The sequence below is a fragment of the Cuculus canorus genome, chromosome 1 (assembly GCF_017976375.1).
Source record: "Cuculus canorus isolate bCucCan1 chromosome 1, bCucCan1.pri, whole genome shotgun sequence".
Taxonomy (NCBI): domain Eukaryota; kingdom Metazoa; phylum Chordata; class Aves; order Cuculiformes; family Cuculidae; genus Cuculus; species Cuculus canorus.
Window position 1 is genome coordinate 153,884,044 of NC_071401.1, and position 21,807 is coordinate 153,905,850.

Below are 21,807 nucleotides of genomic sequence, written 5' to 3' on the forward strand. Positions count from 1 at the left end.
GTGGAGTTCATGGCATCTTCCTGAAGCCAGAAAAGGTAATCCTCAAGCTTTGGGGACCCTGTACGTGAGGTGTGAGAGAGCGAAAGGAAGAGAAGGGTTGGTGTCCTGTCCCATGGGGAGATAGCCACCACCTAGAAGCACTGCCCTGCTTGCTCCATTGGCTGCAGCCAACATCTGTCCTAGGGCAAGAGGAAGGATGTCACAGAAAAATGGCCAGAAAAGAGTGTTTATTTCCTTCAATTGGATGGTTTCTGCAGTTTCCATGGGAAAGAGTTGATGGGGAAAGGATTTCTCATGGACCTCCAAAGTGGAAATAGAAGGTGCTGGGCACCAAATGGTAGGGAATGAGAGGCTGGGAGTCCTGATAGAGTTTTGATGGAGAAGACCCCCATCAGGAGTCCCTCAGGGCACTGAGAGGAGCTTCACAACCTGCTCAGCTCATACCCCAACCACAGCAGCCTCTTGGCAAGCTCTGCAGGGAGAGCAAGATGCTGCTTGACCCCCGCAAGACATCGAGTGGCGGGGGCACATTTTCCTGCATGCCCACAGGGTCTGGGTGAGAAGTGTGCTTAACCCACCACTCCCAGCTGGGACAAGAAAGGAGTCAAACCTAGAAGGGATTTCAGTAGCCCACAGGGCTCTGGACCAGTGTTTGTGCCTTTGCTCACCATCCATGTGAGGGGGTCTGTTCTCACTTGTGCCTTGTTGGAACAGGTATGGACACCCCAGCCATAGATGGGGACATTCTCAAAAGACCATGTACCAGCCACACAATTTCTGCAATCTGCAGTATCAGTGTCTCCTCATGTTTAAATGACAGGGACGGGGTTTTTCTCCCTTCATTCTGCCTTTCCCTAGTTCTTGCTTTTTTCCTCCTTTGGTCCTGCCTCTTCTTTCTAAAATCTCTTTCCCTGTAGCACCTTTTCCCATGTTTCCAGCTCCACCTTGGAGCACAGACTGAAGGTTCATGCTCATACATCTTTTTCCAAGTCTCTGTCTGTCCATGTGTCTTCTCTTGTCCTACAAAAAGATAGAGGCAGGAGAGTGAGCTGTAGGAAACACCTCTACTGCAGTGGGCAAGGTGTGATGCTTTCTCTTCGGTTGTGGTAAGAAGAAAGGCAGAGGGGGAGAAGAAGAGATCACCCCTGTTTCAGGAGTCACTGAGGTGGTGTGTCTTGCCCACTGGGAGCTGTTTTTAGAGACAAGGACCCTCCAAGAGCCATTACTGGCCACAGCAGCTAACTAACATTGCAGAAGCAGGCTTTCTAAATGCAAGTCTTCCTAATGACTGCTCCCTGGGGAAATGCTTAGGTAGCAGACTTCCAGCCCTTCTTTGCAGCATATACTTCCATGAATGAGGTGCTTCAGATCCATAAAAAGGGACAGTCCTTTGTGGATGAAGGATCTACAAGTGAAGGTGGTTCATGAGTCAGAGACCTCGCTAAGCCACACATTTCCTGTGACACGTCAGTGACATGCTTTCTTTAGGCCTCAGTCCCCAATATGCAAAGGTGGAAGGATGCCCCTTCTCCACCATAAAGTCATGTTAGGAGAGCAATGGGTAAAACTGTGTGAGAAGTGGAGATGGCCCACTGCTCTAGGTGCCCCTGCACTCATAAGAGTGGTGGGAAAAGCACCGCGCTCCCGGCTGGATGCTCTGCGAGCAAGATGCACGGTCACAGGGGCAGCCAGGGGCATCTGCTCAGAAGGGTTTCAACAAGAGGATCATATTGGTGGGACACTTCCACCACCAAGGTGGGACCATTGAGGTTGCTGGGGAGGAATTTTGCCAGATGACACCCATCTCCTGCACCTGTGGCAAAGGAAGAATAAGAGGGGTGAGCCTGTCCACAGCAGAGGAGCAGCAGGATCCCCAGCATGAGGGCCAGGGCCAGCTTTTGTCCCCTGCTCAGCTCAGGGGCACAGCGCTGGTATTGTCCCAGGACTGCCTGGGAAAATGGGAGGGGTTCCCCGTGAAATCTTTCCATACAGTCAAACAGCGTCAGAGCTGGAGAGAGAAGGGGGGACAACACAGACATTCAAAAAAATACACACACACACACCCAGCCAAACAATACCCGCAGTGTGCTGAGGGAAAGGGAGACCCATGAATTGGGAGTTTGATAAGGATTTTTCTCCAGCGCACACCCGCTCTCTCAACGGCCCCTTCAGTTTTCCCAACATCCCCCCTCCCCTTTCCCTTGCCGGCTTTCTTGTTTGGGCCTTAAACAGTGCACCGTCTTTGTTCGGGATACAGGTGAACGACAATCATGTGATTAACACACACTCACACACACACGCACACACACATAAAAAGCTTTTTAAGAGCGTCCAGCTTGTTCCAGACCCAAAGACAGGAGAGGAGGCCCGGCTTAGGAGGAGCTGAGGCAGCGGCGGTGGCCAGGATGGGGACAGCCACTGGGATGAACAAGCAGGCACCACTGCCTCTCTGCAAAATCCCCTTCCCGTGGAGGTGGGCATGCGAGGCAATGAGGGGCAGGTGGGGTGGCGGTGGGAAAGGTTTGGGATTTGGTGGTTGGAGGGGGTCTTGCCCCCGCTACCTTCTTGCCCGTGCCGGGCAGGCTTGCATGGGTTTGCACTGGCCATGTCCCCCTGCGATGCAGTGGAAAGGACAGTGGAATATGACCATCCCAACCTCATGCAAGGGAGGGGGAATGCAGAAGTCTACCCTTCTCTTCCTGCCAAGGAGGGGAGCCGGGATTCCTGTGCCAAAGCCAAGACCTCGACTCTCCCTGGCTCTCACATGGAATTTGCATCTCCTTCGGCATAAGGCTTGCTGGTCCAACCATGGCTGGAGGTGAGGGCTTGGTGAGGAAGAGGAGGGGGGAAGCCCTCCTGCTGGAAAGGAGACATGTCTTCCCCAACAAGCTGCGGTGCAGGGAGTTCGGAATGGATTTGCTCAGTTGCACGTTGTACCAGGAGGGAGAAAGAGAAAGAGAGGGGACCAGGCAATCCAGACAGTTGTGGGAAGGTTGCAGAGGGCAGGGAGAGTTGACGCATGCTGGAAGTCCCGCTGGCCCAGCCAGAAATAGTACATGCAACATCCTTGGTGAGGACGGCAGGTCCCCTTCAATGTGGACATGCCACATAGCCCTATTACACCTCATCACCATGAGCTTAAAATGGTTGGGAAGCTGATTAGTCAGTCCTAAGGGGGAAGTGGGGCCTGTTGATGGGATGGCCAGGTGATGATGTGAACCATCCACAGAGGAAGTAATCAAAGATTTGGAAAAAAACAGCAATGTTTCAAACGATTATTCTTTTTATTTGAGGATCTGCTGAGCGTGATGCCCCAAGGAAAAGCAGGGAGGAGCAAAGGGAGAGGCCCTCCATAACGCTTGGAAGATATATGGGTCTGCAGCTGGTCTCACTCGTGAGACATCATGGGACATAATTGATAGCAGCCTGGAAGAGATCAGGACCAGGCCATACGCTTTGCCGGAGCACCCAAGCTCAGCACCGTCTCCACCACTTCCTCATGCCCTTCTCCGCAAATTCCTCCCCAGTCTGATGTTACAACCACCCTCTCAGGCTCCCAGTGTGCCGGTCATTTTCAAGGGCTTTTCATGAACAGGAGAAGCAGAGAGTCCCCAAAGGCCACATTTGTGTCACCCTCTACAGTTCTGTGGCAGCTATGATCTCCAAAGAGCCCTTCAATTTGCCTTGTGCCATAGCTGTCCTCCCAACAGGAAGCTTGGCACAGGAACCTCTGCTGGCTTATGGTCTTAATCACCCCTCGCTGTTCCTGGCTGAAGCTCCCAATATTTGTCCTAGACCTTCCCAGATGCCTCTTCGCTTCCAGCCATGGGTCAGCAATCCGGAGTCTCAGGCTACTGGCTGCCCACAAGGCAGCCTGAGGAGGCAAAAAGTGGTGTAGATCCCTCGTGAAAAACAGAGAGCTGCCTGCAGCCCTGCCTGGGTTGTGGCAGCACCACACCATATCTGCGTGGTTACAGGACAGTGAGCTGCAAGGAGCTTGCAGTAATTTTTGTCATGGGGCATTAGAGAAACAAAAAGCACTCAATGCCCAGCGTTGTTTACTATGTGGACGGGTTATTTGTCTCTCTGTCAGAGTCAGTGTCCTGCAAAAGAAACATCACGGTGGCTGCTCTCCTTGAGGGCTGTTGTTCCCCATGGGTGACAGAGGCTGGGTGATGCCAGTCGGCACACGGCCCTGTGCTCTGATCACCCTGCGATGGAAGACCTCAGGAAGCTTTTTGGGGACTGAGGGTGGGCTGTGGTTGCAGAGTCCCACCTGGCTCTAGAGTAGCAGAAACCCATTGTGTCTCCAGGGCACATTGGGGGCTGCTGCAGGTGCAGGAAACCACGCTGCCCCTGCTGCTGGTGAACTGCCTTGATGTCGCTGAGCATGAGACTTTTCTCAGTGGCATTTTTTGCATTAAAGCAGTGAATTACAGTGCCAGCTTCTTCAGACAGGAGGTGTAGGGAAAAATTCTGTGGAAAGGAGGTGGGACAATCACCTCTGATCATCATAAAGAATCTGGGCAGCTTGTTGTTTTGGCCAGACCAATGTTTCATCGGCATGGGGAGAACTTGCAATGGCAAAATGGGACAATTTTCCTATATTAGTCAGGTCTGGGAAGATCAAAGAAGAATGGGGCAGGCATGTCTGTCTGCTACCTGTTTTGATGGGTGGCATGTAGCCTCCCCGGCTGTTAACTCCCTCATCTCCTGCTGGAGAGGCCAGGTGTACTTCCAGAAAGTGAACCCCCAAAAATGAGTGTTGAAGGGGTGGAGAGCCGGGGGAGAAGTAGACTGATTTTTGCCTTTTCTCAGATGGACTCTGGCATATCCAGTGTAATATAATGGAGGGAACTGGGTACTCTCAGTCTGCATGACAGCGGAGAAATGCCTGGAGGGGAGCAGAAGGGTATTGTACAAGATTGGACAGAACAACCAGAAAAGGAGACCCTCCCAATGGGATCTGTTGCTGCAGTAGTGCTGGGTGACCCTGGTGGGATCGTTCAGTGGTGACTGAGGTGGCTGTGAGGTGATCTTCACCTCTTCCAGTCCTCCGGCTGCAGGAAGGCTCCCGGGGAGCCGGGGGAAGGGTTAAGTTGGGAAGGCTTCAGCCTACTGCCTTGGCCCCTGTAATTCCTCCAGAGAGTAGGACTGGGAGAACAAGGAGCCCTTTCTGTTCACAGGAATTAATAGCAAAGAGTCATCTGGGGTGTCATTCAAGCCCTGATCAGCTCCCGGAGGAATGTGAGGGAGAGCGAGCAAGGGAGCACGGCCCAAGGCTGAGGCATCAAAGCCAGGGCAGGAGCATTTCGGCTGGTTACCAGTGTTACCGCCTGGCATTTGGGCAGTGAGATCGTCTTCCCCTTCACCCCAGACTCTACATCCCCTGTGCCCTGGGCAGGGACTCAACCCAACACCCATACTCAAAGGGCTCGCATCAGCTCCTTAAGCTTGTCCCTTGTTATCCATCAGTTTGTCCCAGGCGGAAAAGATGTCCCAGACTGTCAACACTGCAGCCTCCCCTCTGCTGAACTGGGAGGGATGGGCCAGGCGACCAGGCGCCAGCATGACCCCACTGCCCTCATGGTGGACGTGAACTCCAGCAGACACCCTCTCTCCAGGGTTCACTCATCACCTCCAGCCTGTGATGACCTTGGGGTTTGTCATCCCAGGGAACCTTGCACATAGAGAGGATCTCCAGGGAACCTTGCCCATAGAGAGGATCTCCAGGGAGCTCTCAAGCACGGCTAGGGACATAGGGTGGTAGCTCAGGGCACCACAAATTTTAGTGCTGAAGCCTTTGCTTCTGCATTGTCTTGCCCAGACTGACTTTGGTCACTTCAGTTTCAGGAGGAAAAGATAAGGCCATCAAGGTATCACGCTTGCATTTCACGGTATTGCTTCACAGCTGCACAGGGAAGCTTGAAAAATGTGATATTTAACGGCAACCAGCTCCAGTGAGACAAAGAGAGATTTTTTGCCACTTCTCTACTAGCCTGAAAAGGGGACCTCGGGTGGCCTGTCCTGCTTTGTGACTCGCTTGCCTCTTTTCTGCCTGGCTGTATTGCTGGTTGACCACATGACCATGCCTGGTGGCACAAAATGATCTAAGGCTCCAGTGATGCACCGTGGTCAACCCTACCATGTTGTCTATGGGGTCTTCAGGGCAACATTTTGGGTCAGCCTGAGGTGTGTGCATGGCTGCAGCACCAACCGTGAGCTGAGCTCACCAGGCCGGCAGTGAGTGCAGCTTGGGCAGACGGTTACCCATGTGAAGTGTGAATGGAGCCATGCTGGAATGCATGAGCTGCTTTTGATGGCCAAAATGCATCTCACCAAAGTTTTCCTTCTTCTCCACACATGCCAGGTCAGTGCACAACCAGGCTTAACACTAGATCTGCATCTCAGCATCCTCCAAGAGATGCGCGGTGCCACTGGGATGGACTCCTCTACTCCCTTCCTGCTCCTCATACCACTGCCACCACTACCGCCACAATGAGCACCCCTTGTCATAGAGGGGTTAATAAATGATGCAAGAAAGGAGCCTTTAATGCACGATGACCTTTGGCTTTTCATAAATCACAGTGTTGGGCTGCAAGTGCGTGGGGGGCGCAAGGCAGTGGGGGGCGAGGATGGGAGGGGGTCCATGCAGCTGCGCCACGGAGCTGACATTGTTCCCACCATCACTAAAGTGCAACAAATCCCTCTATTGTGTTCCTGGTTTATCTGGTTCCTCTTGTTTATTAGCAGAGGTTGTTTGGCGCTGGCTCCAGCCCTGGGCGGGTGGAAATAGTGTTGGCACGCACCAGAGGAGGGGAGGGAGGGAGTGGGGGGGACCGGGATGGGAGAACGAGAGCTCTTCATCAATGGCTGTATTGTCCCATCTTTTTTGTTGCTCCTGTAATGATATGTTCAAAAAAAGGGGATTAAATTAAAAAAAAAAAAAAGAAAAAAAAAAAAAGAGGCAGGGGGAGACGAGAGAGGGACTGGTTGGTCTGGGCCCACAGCGGATGCTGTCACAGCTGGGGAGGATGGGTCGGGACAGAGCCGCGACGGGGCTGCTCTGTGCCTTTATGTTGCTTATTCAGGTCGGGAGTCGTGAGCCCCAGTGGCCTGGGCTGGGCCCACCCGTGCCAACTCTATTCATGGCCAGCAGGAACAAACGTGCTCATGGCAGAGAGGATGGGGCAGCAGGAGTCAGGGGCTGAGGCCAGCAGAGAAGGGGGAGGAGGGCTATTCTTCACGTCCCTCATGTCTGAACCTGCCTTTGTACAGAAAAGGCAGTTTTGGGCACAGCATCTTCTCAAAGCATTGGCAGTGTCCTTCAACCCACGTGGTCATTGCCCCCTAACCTACTCACTCATTATAAGAAGTACCAGGGCCCCTTCCCAATTAGCAGAGATTTTTTAGGCCTTGCATTTTTTCCTCTGGGACAGCTTATAGATACATATACATGGAAAGCTTTGTTGATCTTCATAAGGATCAGCAGGCCAGTGCTGAAAGACGATGGCACTTTGGTTGTCACTTTGCCTAAAGCTAGATGACCACACAGATAAAATTACCAGGGCCACAGGGGCTTTGCTCATCATTGCTCCACCTGTTGCTACCCATGGAGCTGAACAGATACAAGCACCCCTAAGAGGTGCATATTCCATCATAGATGGCCTTATTGAGATCAGAATGAAATTTATTGGGACAAGAAGTGGAATTCTGCTTGGGATGCTCAAAGGCAATTTCTAGTTCACCTCAGGCTGGATTTATCCTGCACCAGCTGCTTCTGCTCTGGTGTCTCCATCACCTCAGAGGTGTCACATAGGGGCACATCGATTTGGACAAGCAGAAGAGCTCTGCTATGATTTTGTTTTGCCAAATGGCATCGCCCAGAGACTGAAACATTCTCCTGAACTTGAGATGACAGGTTTTATTTTGTGGTTATTAGGCTCTTGTGCCTGACCTCTCATCTTTCCACCCGGGTCAAGTTTTAAATGCAAAATGCTGGTTTGAAATTAAATGTCAGAAATTCCTTTTGAAAATGTCCATTCACAACATTTTGGCATCTAGAAAACAGATTAATTCAGGAAGATTGTCTTGAAATGAAATGTTTTGATATTTTAAAAATCCCCCTCCCACACTCCCTTGCCAGCCAAAAGTTCTTGCTGAATTGGGTCTGAATCTGCAAACGGGTTCACTCCCCTGCAGTCCCATTTCTCGGCAAATTATTTACCCGCAAATTCTTCACTGGTACCAGTCTTTCCCATCCTCAGATGATGCCTCATCTTTGCCACCCCTGGGAGGTCTCAAGGTCTCCACAAAGCTCTGGCATGTGCCTTGATTTTCAGTTTCTCTGAGTCTCACCTTGCTTCAAGTGATCTCAGGACTCACAGCAGGCCTGCCATCAGTCTGTGCCACCCACTCCCTGAAGGTCAGGCATGAAGCCCAGCATTGGCTTTGTAGCCTTAGAAAACAGAGACTTAAACTCATGTGACACAGTCGCACATGTTTGTGCGGCTGCTGCTGAGGGTGTTTCTAAAGGGACATATGAGGAGCTGGGTGGCAGGGCTGTGAAGGTCTGAAGCTGTAGGAGAAGTGGAGGGGAGGAGATAAGGGGATGGAGCAGAATCTCCCTTATCACAGGGATGCGTGGTAATGCATGCAGAGGGACTTCTCTTAACCAGAGCACAAAATGAAGTGTGCCAAAGATGAGAAAAAAACCTGACTTAATTAAAGGTAACACTTTTCACGCTCTTTTCTCCTGTATAAAATGTTTACTAAATGTTTACCTAAATGTGAACCATCCCAGTGGACGCATAGAGATGAGCCAGGTAGTGATGACAGGGTTATACAGTCATCAACAGCTTCCCATTTCAAGAGTGGTTTAACTCCCTAGCTCCTCCTCTGCACATCACACTCCTTCTCCAACTCAAGTCTGATCTGTTTCTCTGTTATAGGAAATTCTCAAAACTAATGCTGGCTTCTCCCAGTCAGATAGTGTTCCATATCCAGCAGGTACCTCCATACCCAATGTCATCCAAAGTATCTTCATCTTGTATTTGACAAGAAAGAATTAATAACTCCCATCAGCTGTTGGTATCACTACATGTTCAGACAAAACATCCACGTCCACATATCCTTTCTGTTCTCCAGTCCAGCGAGAAGGGACTTCATAGGTCTTCTGGATGACAAATCCGAAGAGTTACAGGGTTTTGCTTGGAAAAATCTGGTCTTACAAAGATTCTAGCAGCAACCTGGAAACAGAGTACAGTTTGCCTGTGCCAACTCGAACTGGTGGCAACATCAACTCCACAGCTGAGCTGAACAGTCACAGGAATGTATCAAAGCCAAATCCCCTTCTATGACTCTCATGTCTCTCTTTTTTTTCTCATCAGCAGTCTAAGCTTTGCCTAACCTAACGTTACCTACCACAATCATCAGCCCTTGCAGCAGGTGCCACTGGTGGCTTTGAAGGAGATGCTCTTGTCTGCCCAGAGTAGGTCATGTCATGTCACAGAGAGGACAGAGTACTGGGATCTGGATTTATAGCAGGCAAGTGGGCCCCTAAGTGTCTTCAAAGGCAAAGTCTAGACTGAGCTGCTTCACCTGAGATGTGATCATCTTCACCTGGATCACACCACAGATGTCACCAGGAGCATTCAGTGGGTGGCAACTAGTCAGGTTGCCACAAGGCTGTGCCCACAAAGCGCTGTAGTTTGCAGCAGGGAGCACCTCACCTTCCACATTAGCAGATAACAGAAGAAAAAATACGTTCTCACTATGCATACGAAGAGACATCTCATCCCAGACAGTGTGGGAGGTGCTCCTTGGACGCTGAAGTCTCATCTGTACTCATGGTTTGCCTGATTCTGCTCTCAATGGCATCCCTTAGGGCAGGGACAGTACTGTGGCACACACCATGAACTTCACAGTCTGAGCGGTTGTCAAGAATCTTACCATTAGGCTTTGCTTTCCAAACCCCAGGGAAGTTCAAGGAATTATGTGTCTGCCAGGCATGGCCCAGTAGTTTTTAAATGGGTATCAGCATTAGGTTGGAAAATCATAACAAGCCTAGACCAAGTTCCTAATCAAAAGACACATTTGGGACCTTTTAAACTCAAGTGTCACCTCTCAGGAACGCAGGCCCTGCATCTCCACAGAGAGTCCCATCCTGCGTGTTTTGCTCCGAAGCAGGAGAAGAGTCACAGCCCATCGCCCCCCAGGATGCGTGACATGGTGACTAGAGGAGCATGGCACTGCTCACTGAGCATCCTGGCCCAGATGGCACAGCTGAACCTGCTTGGCGGCAGGACTCCCCGGCACCACCGGCTGCACCAGTGCCTGCTCCCGGACTGTCTGAAGCACAGCTGTCTCGTGTTCCCCTCTTCTCCCTACCCCCCAGGACACTGCACAGCATCCGTGGTCCTCTGGCCACCAACTTGGCCCCTCTCTCAGGGGTCCCCTCTCTCACTGGTCAGCTCTGTTTGAATCAAGGCATGAGAATTTCTCCCTCATTCACACAATCATCTTGCCTTCCCCCCAGTCATCAAAATCCTCCTTCCCTGCCTCCCTCCTTCTCCTTCCCGCCGCCTCCCCCTTCTCTCCCTGGAACTTCCCTGCAGCTGCAGAGCTGGCCAGACAATCGGGTGTTTTAGAGAAATACATTTTTGGGCTAATTTGCCATGCATAAGTGTTTCTCTTACCCTTTAAAGGCAGGGAACAAAGAGCACATTCTCTGGGAGCTCTGCCCTGTTGTGAGCAGCCCTGCAGCTGTACAGCGCTGTGCTACCCTCTGCTCTCCTTCTCCACTCTCCGCTAGCTCTGTGAGGAGATGGGGCTCTGCTTTTCCCCAGGACCACAACATCTCCTACCCGCTGCTACAAATTTCTACCTGTTTTTTAAAAGCAGAGCCAGAACAAGTAGGGAGTGAAGGGATTTGGCAACGCTGTCACCCAGACTGATTTGCCACATCACCCAGGTACAGTCGTTCATGTTGAGACATCATTTATTTGGAAACAGTTTGAATTTTCCTTTATTTGAGGCTTAATCCTGTGTCCAAGTATTTATCCCCTTGACAAGTAACACTGAGGCGATGCACACACCGTATTAAACTGCACGAAATTCTGTGCTATCTAGGAAACCTAGTAATTAAAAAAGAAATCATGTGCAAGGATTTCCTCACTTCAAACACCGCTGACCACCCCTGGATGGGGAATTTCTCAAACAGGATTTTCCTTCTTAAGGCTAGGATGCTGAGTGATGGAACACATTTGACTTGGTGGACCAGATCGCGAAGAAGATGCAGATGTTCTGGCATGAACCACTCCCAGGCAGGGGAAGAAGGAGATGGCTTGAGGCAGCTAGAACTAAAGACATCGAGGAACTAAAGATTTTTGTCAGTCTTTTGGGGATCCTGTTTCAGCACTTGCTGAACAGCCTTTTTCCTATCCACGGAAAGCTGGTCCAGCAAAAAACTTCCCATACAGGGTGACAGTTCTGGCATAAGTAAGACGAGTCTTTTAAACCAGCCATAGTGAAGTCACTGGCCCCATTTCAGCAGCAGTATATCCAGGCAAACCCTTCCAACCACTGCACTCCCACCCACTGTAGAGAGTAACTTGGTCCAAACCAGCCTCACTTTCAGCTCCAAATTCAACACAGTCTAAGGCAGGTAACGCAGTAAAGTCTAACCTGCCCAGAACATGCCTATCACAAGCTGCCATCTCAAACCTGCATTCAAATTGCACTCAGTCCATGTAAATGTAGCTCAGTTGGACCAAAGCCAGCATAACTCACGCCAAGCCAGCCATATCCAGGCCCTTCTAACCAAATTCAAGCCATGCTCCATTTAGAGACTGACTGGGATACTGATGGACAAAAAGCTGGGCAGCAGCCAACAATGTGTTCTTGTAGCCCAGAAGGCCAACTGTATCCTGGGCTACATCAAAAGAAATGTGACCAGCAGGTCGAGGCAGTGATTGTCCCCCTCCACTCTGCTGTCATGAGACCTCACCTGAAGTGCTACACCCACCTCTTGAGTCCTCAGCACAGGAAAGACATGGAGCTGTTGGAGCGAGTCTAGAGAAGGGGCACAAAAATGATACAAGGGCTGGAGCACCTCTCCTACAAGAACAGACTTGAGAGAGTTGGGGTTGTTCAGCCTGGAGAAGAGAAGGCTCTGGGGAGACCTCATAGTCTTCCACTACTGAAAGGGGGCTACAGGAAAGCTGGGGACAGACTTTTTAGCAGGGTTTGTTATGACAGGACAAGGAGTAATGGTTTTAAACTAAGGGAGGGTAGATTTAGATTGGATATAAGGAAGAGTGTTTTTACAATGAGGGTGGTAAAAATCTGGAACAGCTTGCTGAGGGAGGTAGTGGAGGTACCATCCCTGGAGGTGTTGAAGGCCAAGCTGGATCAGGCTCTGGGCAACCTGATGTAGTGGAAGGTGTCCCGGCTCACTGCAGGAGGGTTGGATTAGATGACCTGTAAAGGTCCCTTCCAACACAAAACATTCTACTACTCTGTAGTCTAGCTTGCCCATTTGCACTTAAAGTCTAACCCAGTAAGGCAGTGAATGAGGATGTGTCAGCTGCAAGGTAATAGGAGCTCAGCTCTGTGTCACTTGAAGTGTATTTTCAGGTAAAAATGTCTGGGTCTTACAGAGGTTACCATGGTTTTAACAGCTTGTGACACTTATCTCAAATAGGTTAACAGCATTGAGACCCTTGAAATGCCCTGCATGTCATACCAATATAGATGTGTTCATTCTTCAGTTCTCTCCCACACCTTGTGCTCTATTGTTTTGCCTCCAGCAGATCCTCTTGACTCAAACATGGATGGATCTCTTGAAAAACAAAGAGATAGGGAATTTGCTTAAAAATTCTTCCATCTGTTTTAAGAGCAGGTGGAAAAGAGGAGAGGAGAGGAGAGGAGAGGAGAGGAGAGGAGAGGAGAGGAGAGGAGAGGAGAGGAGAGGAGAGGAGAGGAGAGGAGAGGAGAGGAGAGGAGAGGAGAGGAGAGGAGAGGAGAGGAGAGGAGAGGAGACACAAGACTGCATCAGCAGAACTGCATTTCGGGGAACATGTACTGCAGGAAAAGGTGAAGGCCTTATGGACTTGAGACTGAGATCTTGGGTTTCTAAGGTAGGAAATGCCAACTTGGAAGAAATGGTAGCTAGAGAAACATGCAGTAGAAGATGTAATCAGCAACTCCACCCAAGTGCTAGGACAGTGGGACAGTTTCAGCCTCATCCGGCACAGCTCACTAAATCCTTCAGTTGCTTTCTGACTCTCTGAGCTCTCTGCACTCAGCAAGGTCAGTAGCCATATGTATGTAAGAACTTAGTCACAATAGGAGTCCACTAGTGCAGCCAAGGCTTGAAGCCATGCATTTATTGATAATGTGGTGGCACTTGTCCTACACAGAACATCACCTGCACTTAGCTTGGCTAAGGTCTTAATGCTCTCAGACACCTGCCTTGCTGTGTTACTGTGAATGACTTGTGTAAGGAAGCAGTAGGGAGCTCTCTTCATGTAAAGTGACTCCAGTGTCAGTCAGATATTAAAACCAAATTGCCAACAGAAAGTAAATTTCTGCTGGACTCAGCTGCAATAGCGAAAATCCCATTTAGCAATGGGCTTAATCATGTTTAGCATCTACTCTAGGAAAACGTCCATCAGTCCCCCTAGGAGATTGAAGTTGAAAATGTCCCTGGCAGGGCTGCAGGGGAGATGGAAACATAGAATCATAGAATCATAGAATCATTATGGTTGGAAAAGACTTCCAAGGTCATCTAGTCCAACCATCAGCCCAATACTACCATGTCTATTAACCCATGTCCTGAAGTGCCACATCTACACAGTTCTTGAACAACCTCCAGGGAAGGAAACTCCACCACTGCCCTGGGCAGCCTGTTCCAATGCTTCACCACTCTGTCGGTAAAGAATTTTTCCCAATATCCCATCTAAACCTCCCCTGGTGCAACTTGAGGACATTTCCTCTCTCATCCTGTCACTTGTTACTTGGGAGATACAGCACAGGTTGTCTGAGTGGCAGAGGTAGATTGGACACCAAGACCAAGTGCCAACACGAACACCCCAAAGCCCAGAAAGAGGACAGCATGAGCAAAATTCAGCTCCAGAATTTGTGGTTACCACCTCAGTAAAGAGAAAGAGAGGTAGAAAGGAAAGGGAAGGGAAAGAGAAGATTAGGGAGTGGGGGAGGGCCAGGAGCCTGCAGACTTCTGTTGCCACATGATTTTCCTGGTTGTTTTCAAAGCACTGCTCTAACACACGCGCACGAGCCCCATGTGATTGCTTACTTACGAAAGCACAGTCGTAATGTTGTGTTCATCTCGCATCTGCTTGGCAGCCCACCTGACTGCGAGCTCTGTGGGCACCCACTGCATCTTCCTCATCTGCGCCATTGAGCCAAGGAGGATGGGTGACCCGTGATGGGTGGACACTCCTCCTGTCCATTCGAGGTGGGGAAGCAGAGACAAGGACCATCTTTCCTTTTCCAAACTGCTCTTTTCTCCTCTTTGCCTGTCACTCTGTGAGAAGGCTCCAGAGGCAGGATGCTGTCCCTCCTGTACTGTCATGGGAGAAAAAGCTTTTATTTCAGATCTGTCTCACTTATTTTAATTTGTGAAGCACCTGGAAACAAGTAGAGATACAAACTAACCTGGTATAAGCTGATATCCAGTATTTGATTTGCAAATAGCTGCAGATTCTTTTTCCTTGGGTAGAATGTTTTCTTTTACCATCATCACAGAAGTCTCATTTTACCCAAAGATCCACTGAATAAAAGAGAAAGCCTCCTCAGAAAGGGCAGAAAGGAGGTGATGGGAGAATGTTCACAAGGAAATAAAGCTGGTTGTTTCTTTGGGGATGGGGGAATTGGCCTATTTTCAATTCATTTGTATAGAGAAGCCCCAACTCCAGTAAAATTATTCCTCTTTGCCAAAGGGAGGTCTAAGACATGAGCAAGAGAGATGCATTTTGTGAAGATGGAGTTTTTGAAGGCAAACTATAGGAATTGAATCCACAGAGGCTGTGATGGGATAAGATTATGCTGCAGTAAAATACATTTTTAGGGGTGGTATTTTCTTTTCCTTTCTCTCTCTACAGTCCTACGTGCCAGCACCCCTAGAAGCAATGTCAATGGAAAAGAGTTATTGCCTCATATGCTACAAAAAAAAAACCTCCAGTGACCTTTGCCAAAACCAAAGCTCCTATGAAGAAAGGATATCTGACATTTTAAAACACGGGTATGGTCAAACCACCAAACGTCATTCCTACCTCCTTTTCCCAGAGAACCAGTCCTTGCTTTAAGTTGCCCAAGAAGCAATGCCACCACCTTACCACAACTTACGCCTCCCATGGCCATGCCTCTTTCCTGCACCCTCAGTAAGTTGACTCCATGAAGGGTTAATTCAACCAGGGCCTTTTACTCCCAGTTGTTTTCCAAGTAGCTGAGAGAATAGGTCTCTTGTTACAAACATGGCTTCTGGGCATTTGGTGATGCTTTCCCTTTTCTCTTTCTCTATACCACAAAAGAATCTTTTGTTCTTGTAGCTCTGTCTCATTTACTCTCCCCCACCCTGCTCGCCTCTTCCCTCCATTGGCTGCCAAGTGACTAAGGAATGGCAAAAAATGACCATAGCATGGTCATGGCAAATATTTCTTCAGCTATTATCTGATAGAGACCTTGAGCATCTATGTGAAGGGCCCTCTGCCTTCCCTCAGGCTTCTCCTAGAGATGGGAAAAAATTAGTCAGACACAACAGGGCAGGATATAATTTGAATCAGCCCAACATGCTAATGGAAATGTCTTGCGAATGGAGTCATGGTGCCTGTTTCAGGAAAATAAAATGATGGGGTCCCAGTACTGGCAGGAGTCCAGTGGCGGCTTCAATGAGTCTCGATTTTTATAGGAACTCTGCATTTATTAAAAAACACGAAAGGCACAAAACAGTCACTTCCTTGCCTCCACATTTACTGATTCAGCTGTTTGTAAGCTGGAGCTGACATTCTTTGTTAGAGACATTGTAATGTTGTATAGTTTCTCCGCACCATTGCTGTAAATCCTCCTGTGCATGTTTTCCCACCACAGAGAAGCTGTGGCAAATCCCAGGGGACATCACATCTTCCCACACCCCATTGAAACTACACCTCAGGCATTCCCACAGACATCCTTCTAGCTATAGCCTCCTTGCACATACTGCTCCACTGAGTCATTTTACACGTACATACGTAGATATCTAAAAGCTCACATGATGCTAAAGTCACTGCAACTTCCACAATGACCTTTCTGCAACAGAAACAATTTCCCAGCCAAATTCCCACCTCCCTACCTTTCTGAGAGTTTGGGTATGTCCTTCACTGGTACTGCCTTCTGCAAGAAAATCTAATTATTCTGTGTCATCTGAAGAAAATCTTGCAGTTTCTGCCTTTCTGTTCTTCTTCTCTACTGACCTTGTTCACTCCTCTGGCTACTGTTTGTCCCAAGTCCATCTTCATGCATGTCGTGCTTTAGGTGAACGTGGCATACTGTCCTGGTTCCATCTGCCAAGCTTTCTGCACTCTTCTTCCATACAGTGCCTTAAGTATTTTGGAAGGCCCTTGAAACGATCATTACATTTCAGCCTTAGAGACTTGCCGCACACACGCATACAAAGCTGTGGATGTAAGGCGTTATCTGGAGAATTTTTATTCCTGTAGAGAAGGGGAATGGACTATACAGATAAAAGGGCCATTATATTCCCACATTAGAAGGACTTCTTGTCTGGTGGATTTTAACCAAGCTGGTTAAACCATCATAAAAACGGTGCACTGACCAACTCCTTATATTCATATGACCCTGCTCACAATAAAGATTTGTGCTAAGTCAACCACATCCATTTTGAAACTGCATGCAGAAGCACCAAACCCATCTAATATGTAATAATTAATGGATATATAATAATTCTTTTCCTGCCTCTTGGCTTGATAACATCTAAATGAAGCCAAACATGGACACAGAGATCCTTACTGCAGTCCCAGCTGTGCCCCACTGCTCCCAGAGTAGCTCTGTCCTACAAGGGTGCTCACCAGGAGTGTACAGCCAGCCCTAGCAGATAAACACTGATCATCTCCATTGCAAATGACAGCTGAAGAACCCTGAGATAAAGAATTTTACCCTGGTCAAAACGCAAGTCTCTGGCAGATCCAGAAACTCGTTAATTCAAGCATTGCATATCAAATGCTAGAAATATAAATGCCCCCACCATGCAGTGCCCGTGATGAAGTAATACATTGCTGGGTCCTCTTAGAACCCCTCATTTAGCAATGGTCAGACAAGGAAGAGGACTTGCTTCCCCCTGGTTCCAACTCCCTTCACAAGGCAGGATCTCACATTCCTTCAATGGAGACTACTGTAGTCAAAGTTGTTACACTGCCTGGAGAGACTTGTCAGGGTCGTCTTTGCACCCTGTGGAGAGCAAGAGGTCAGCTGCTGAAGTCTCTTTGGAAAAAAGGAATCTACCACCATCTCTTTTACAGATGAGATGCCGAGGGATGGATTATGGATTCTTACTTAGATAATTTTGGATGAATCAAGAAAAGAGAGGAGGGAGAGCTGGGTGGCTAAATAAAGCCAATGAGATCACATGTTCTGCCTTTTTATCTGCTTTTCTCCTTCTGTTTTTGGACAACAAAGCTTCCTTTGATACAGAAGAAGAAGGGGGGTAGGGAGGCTAGGGAGAAGGGGTGCCAGAGTCACCCCAATGGCCCCTGGTCACTTATCCACACTCCTTAATGTGATGTTCCCACTGACAGAGACAGAAAAAAATAGTGATCTCATGATTCCAGAGACAATTTATGCAAACAGCCCTGGGAGATGAGGGGTGACAGGGACAGGAAAGAGGGGTAAAGGATTAGTGAAGAAAGATGAGAAAGGGATATGAAAGGGTAGGAATGATAGGGAGAGAGGACACAGGAAGCAGGACCTTGCAGGACAACTTTTAACAGAGTCAGAAACTGACAATCAGAATCCAAAAAAGAATGTATAGAGGAATTGTAGGGAAAAGGAGAAGAAGGAGGAGTTTTGAGACCAGGGGTACCAGGGCTGGTGGAAGAAGGTTTGACATGACATTGCATGGCAGGACTGAGGGCAGGGTCAGGGATAAGAGTGGACGCAGTTGTTGAGGACGTAGCAAAGGGAGTCTGGGCTCAAAGACAGTGTTGTGGTATGAGGAACAAGGGCTTGATATGAGTGTGAGAAGGAAAGGAGGGGAGAGTACCTACAGCAACCCAGAGGATTGAGCAGAATGGGTAAGACTTACTGAAACTTGTTACTTCTTCATTCTCCTTACACAAACCAGGTCAACAAATCTGCCTAGAGAATAATCCAGGAATACGATGGAGAGAGAGATTTACTACCTCAGACATTTGGACACATCTGAGGGAGGCAGTGGTAAAGCAGTGGGGCTGCAGACAAGCAGCCTGGTTTCCACTTTGGTTTGTCTCTCTGCTGGAGACCTTCACACCTGCACAGAGAAGCACTGCATGTGTATCACACCTCACCAGCCATCAGCCACTTCCTTCAGCCTTCTTCCTTTTCTTCTCTCCTGTGTTTTCTTTCCTTCTTCCCTACCTCCATCTTTCCTTGCCATATCCCCACAGGGAGACAAGAACTCAGCATAGTTGGCAGAAGAAATCCCACCTTCTTCTTCATCCCCGCAGGGGCCCTGCCACCCCAGCAGCTCTCATTCCTGGCCAGTGAAGCAGCCAGGGCCCAGCAGATGCTTTTGAGCTCACAGGGCTCCTGATGCAGCTGGGAAAAAGAGGGGGATGAAGGACTAGGAGAACAACTAAAAGAAAAAGTGTCACCCATTACAAGCTGCAATATCCATGTGTCACAAACTCTCCTCTACACTGGTCTGTCCCAGGGGCTCATCACATCTCTCCCCTCCTCTGTCTGCTCTGTGGCAGCTAATCAGTGACCCACTGACAGTCTCTGTCCATCACTCCTCTCTGCACACAATGGGGTAATTAAACCCTGACCCTCTGTTCCTTTTATCCATTTCCTCTGTGCAGTCACTCCCCAAAACCACAGAGGGGAGGGTGTGCTGTGGAGGCTCCTGCCCCAGCCTCCAGCTGTAATGAAGGTGTAAAGCGCAGGAAGGACTTGCTGTAAAAAGAAAGATGATAGAGGGGGCAGCCAAAGAGGTGTTGTGTGGCACAAGACTGCCAACACATTTATGCTGAGTTCTGCTAATCTACCTCTGCTATGGATTCTTGTAAACTTTCAACACTTTATCATCACCCCCACAGGTTGTCCAGCATCATCCCCTGCCCAAAGCAAACTCACGGCTCCTGTGTGTCCTCAGGGCAGTCCCAGCTGCAGATGCCCAGCTCAGGACTAGCAAAGATTTCCAGGACTCTCAATACCTCCAGCTCTGGGCTTGCTACCCCACAATAGCGCCCAGCTTTGTTGATGCACCACAACTCAAAGCTTCTGCACTCCTTGGTGTGAACCTAACACCTCCACTTGAACTAAGCCCAGTGCCTCAGGCCTGACATATCAAGCTTTCCTCATTAAACACCTGCAGAAATGCAGAGGGAGTTCTTGTTGGCCGGGTGCATCTATTCTATGATCTCACGGAGCACAGCAGGTGGTCTCAGGCACTGGCCAGGACAAGATGATAAGGTGATGTTGCTCTCACCTGGATGGCAGGACAAGAGGAGATAAACCCAGTGACACACAGGAGTCGCAAAATCATAGTATTGTAGAACTATTTAGGTTGGAAGGGACCTTAGAAATCATCCACTTTCAAACCCTCTGCCATGATGGGCAGGGACACCTCCCATTGGATCAGGTTGCTCAAAGCCCCATCCAACCTGGTCTTGAACACCTCCAGGGATGGGGCATCCATAGCTTCTTTGGGCAACCTTTTCCAGTGCCTCACCACCCTCACAGTAAAAAAAATCTTCCTAACATCTAATCTAAGTCTCCCCTCGTTTAGTATAAGAAATGCCAGGAAGTTCTTTCTTTAACTTTCTTTTGGGTTTTTTTTTTTGTTTTTTTGGGGTTTTTTTGGCAGTCCACAATATTTATTACACAGACTGATAAACAGCCAAAAATTATGCCGAGCAATTCAGACTTGGCTTCCTCCTCCCTGCCCTGAGTGGAGAAGCTGCCTCCCCTCCCACGCATGAGCAAAAAGGGCTGGGGCCACCCAGGGAAGGGCATGATGGGTAAATCAGTGCCCCCAAACAATTAAGCACTGTCCCAGGCACTGCACAACCCCTGTCCCATGAACAAAAGAGTCACACACAAGAGACCTGACTGTGAAGCCTCCATCCGCTTTCATCACTGACCCCTGGGGCAGTCAGGGCACAAGGTCAGTCCACTTAAACTCCAAACTCAGCCAGAAATAGAGCTGGGAAGTGGGCAAGGGTGGCCAAGTGCAGGGGTCCCCAACCATTTGAGGGGTTCTTTGACTGAACCATTTCATTTCATCAAAGACACATTTTTTTTGTGGAAGGAAAATGGACAGCAGCGGGTGTGAATGGAGTAAGGGGGAGGCAGGGTGTTCACCGTGAATTATGACCACTCTTAACAAGAGTCTTTCACATTGCAGAGGTGAGGAGAGGATGGGGTAATTGGGTATGTTAGACCCATGTATAACGAGGGCAAGTTTCTGCCTGTTTCCCACCCTCCACTCTGCCACTGCTCATGGGATGTGGTCCCCCATACATCCCATCACCATTTCGCTGCACAGCTCCACACCCCAAGCACTCGGCCCAAGGACCATAGGCTTTGTCAGTGCCTCACCAGACCACCAGTCCTGGGCTGTGCAATAGCTTGTGGTTATATCCTTGATGTGGGAAGGCTGAAAGTTGCTAATGAATTATGATAAAAATGATCAGCCAAGCCAGGGCTCATGCTTTCCACCTGCATGGCCTCAGAAAATCCATTAGACCTTAAGTTGCCCTTTGGTTAGGTTGTAAATGCTGTCTTTGCATGTAAAGTTTTTTAGAGCGAGTCCAGAGGAGGGCCACAGTGATGATCAGAGGGCTGGAGCACCTCCCATACAAGGACTGGCTGAGAGAGTTGGCCTTGTTCAGCCTGGAGAAGAGAAGGTTGCAAGGAGGTTTTATAGCAGCCTTCCAATACCTAAAGGGGTCCTACAGAAAAGCTGAGGAGCAGCTCTTTTTCACAGAGTGATAGGACAATAGGGAACGATTTTAAGCTGAAAGAGGGGAGAGGTAGATTAGATGTTAGGAAGAAATGTTTTACTGTAAGGGTGGTGAGGCACTGGCACAGGTTTCCCAGAGTTGTGGATGCCCCATCTCTGGAGATGTTCAAGGCCAGGTTGGTTGGGGCTTTGAGCAACCTGATCCAGTGGAAGGTGTCCCTGCCCATGGCAGTAGGGTTGGAAGTGGGTGATCCTTAAGGTCCCTTCCAACCCAAATCGTTCTATGATACAGGTAACAGCTGGACATTCTGGGGGTCAGCACTGAGCAGGATATCAGTGGTAGGTAAGAGTAGATCATCCTGAGATCTGTCTCCTTGACTAGACAGAGAATTCTATGGGGACAAAGTCAAGGGAGAATGAAAAGCGTTTGGTGTATGTGGAAATACAATGCATCTACCACAGAATATTGTCCATTTCACCAGGCTTCTTCCTTCTGGATAAGCTTCTGACAATCCTAAATGCAGGAAATTTCAGAAGAAGGACAATTTAAACACACAGGAAAAATAATCAATGTGCAACGATACGGCTTTTCACCCCAAAATGTGAAATTTCACCATCCAAACAAAGAC

At 49.0% G+C, this 21,807-nt stretch overlaps 1 long non-coding RNA gene across 1 annotated transcript; it reads right to left on the minus strand.

Annotated features, from left to right (window-relative positions):
- Positions 1-10,992: 10,992 nt before the first annotated feature.
- On the minus strand, positions 10,993-16,685 carry LOC128853882 (uncharacterized). The gene is made up of 4 exons (XR_008452702.1): positions 16,352-16,685; positions 14,680-14,794; positions 14,322-14,584; positions 10,993-12,841 (listed from the first exon to the last, which is right to left on the minus strand). It is a non-coding gene; the product is annotated as an uncharacterized LOC128853882 (long non-coding RNA).
- Between the last annotated feature and the right edge of the window lie 5,122 nt (positions 16,686-21,807).